Here is a 1895-nt window from a genome sequence, read left to right on the forward strand (position 1 = left end):
GCAGCGCCGGGGCCCTCAGGCAGACAAGCAGCATCCCGAGGGAAGTGCTGGCTGACTGGAGCCCCGAGCTGTTGTGGAACTGGGGTTTATAAAGACAAAAACCACACGCAGGTGGCGTTGAAAAACAGGGTTTCAGGTTCACAAAACATTTTGCAATGACGGGCCTGGCCTGTGATTGCAGTTGACTTATTTCCTAGGGGGCCAGGGTGGTCTGTCTCGCACACAAACCTACCAGGGAGAGATAAAACAATTCTGCTGTGACTACACCAGAGCACCAGGCTTACTGGAAAGGTCAGTTAGCACAGACCGAACCCAGGAAAAGATAAAATGACTCTGCTATGACTAAACTAGGGGCAGGGCTTGCAAGAAAGGTCTGGGGGAGGGAGAGGCTTCTTCCTGGCCTTACAAGCTTATGTCTCCAACAGAAACTTTTCAGGTCAGAAGGGACTGGCACAAAATGTTCAAAGTGAGGAAAAGTAAGGACCTACAACCAAGATTACTTTACCTACCTAGTAAGGTTATCATTTAGAATCAAAGGACAAACAAAGAGCTTCCCAGACCAAAAAAAAAAAAAAAAAAAGGTAAAGAAGTTCATCACCACCAAACCAATATTACAAAAAAAATGTTAGGAAACATTTTTTGTTAAATGGTCATCTTTAAGAAGAAGGAAAAAATATATTAAAAATATGAATAATAAAATGACAATAACTACATATCTATCAACAATTGCTTTAAATGTAAATGATTAAATGCTCCAATCAAAAGACACAGGGTTGCTGAATGGATAAAAATACAAGGCCCATATATATGCTGTCTGCAAGAGACTCACTTTAGATTGAAAGACACATATAAACTGAAAGTAAAAAGATGAAAAAACATCTATATATCTATATATATAAAAGCCTAAGCAACCGGATGACCAAACAACCTAACGACTGGTCAACCAGTCACTATGACATGCACTGACCACCAGGGGACAGATGTTCAATGCAGGAGCTGCCCCCTGGTGGTCAGTGCACTCCCACAGCCAACCTCCCACGCCTGGCCAACTTCCCGCAGTCCCTCCCCCTGGCCAGCCAACCTCCCGCGGCCCTGATCCACCCGGATCCTGGCCAGGCCAAGGGACCCCACCCGTGCACAAATTCATGCGCTGGGCCTCTAGTATTTTATAAAATGGAAACAAAAAACAAAAGCTGAGGTAGCAATACTTATACCAGATAAAATAGACTTTAAGACAAATGCTATAAAAGAGACAAAGAAGGACCCATCAATTCCACTTCTGGGTATTTAGCTGATGGAACACAAAACACTAATTCAAAAAGACATATGCATGTGTTAATTTCACCACTATTTACAATAGCCAAGATATTGAAACAATCTAAGTGTTCGTCAATAGACAAATGGATGAAGAAGAAGTGGTACACATATACAATGGAATATGACTCAGCCATAAAAAGAATGAACTCTTGCCATCTCCAACAACATGGATGGACCTACAGGGTATTATGCTAAGTGAAATAAATCAGATAGAGAAAGACACTTCTCTATCTGACTTCACTTATATGTGAAATCTGAAGAACAAAATAAACAAATAAACAAAACAGAAACCCTGGCCAACTTCCCGCAGTCCCTCCCCCTGGCCAGCCAACCTCCCGCGGCCCTGATCCACCCGGATCCTGGCCAGGCCAAGGGACCCCACCCGTGCACAAATTCATGCGCTGGGCCTCTAGTATTTTATAAAATGGAAACAAAAAACAAAAGCTGAGGTAGCAATACTTATACCAGATAAAATAGACTTTAAGACAAATGCTATAAAAGAGACAAAGAAGGACCCATCAATTCCACTTCTGGGTATTTAGCTGATGGAACACAAAACACTAATTCACAAAGACATA

Source organism: Myotis davidii, unplaced genomic scaffold (assembly GCF_000327345.1).
Source record: "Myotis davidii unplaced genomic scaffold, ASM32734v1 scaffold1069, whole genome shotgun sequence".
Classification (NCBI taxonomy): Eukaryota; Metazoa; Chordata; class Mammalia; order Chiroptera; family Vespertilionidae; genus Myotis; species Myotis davidii.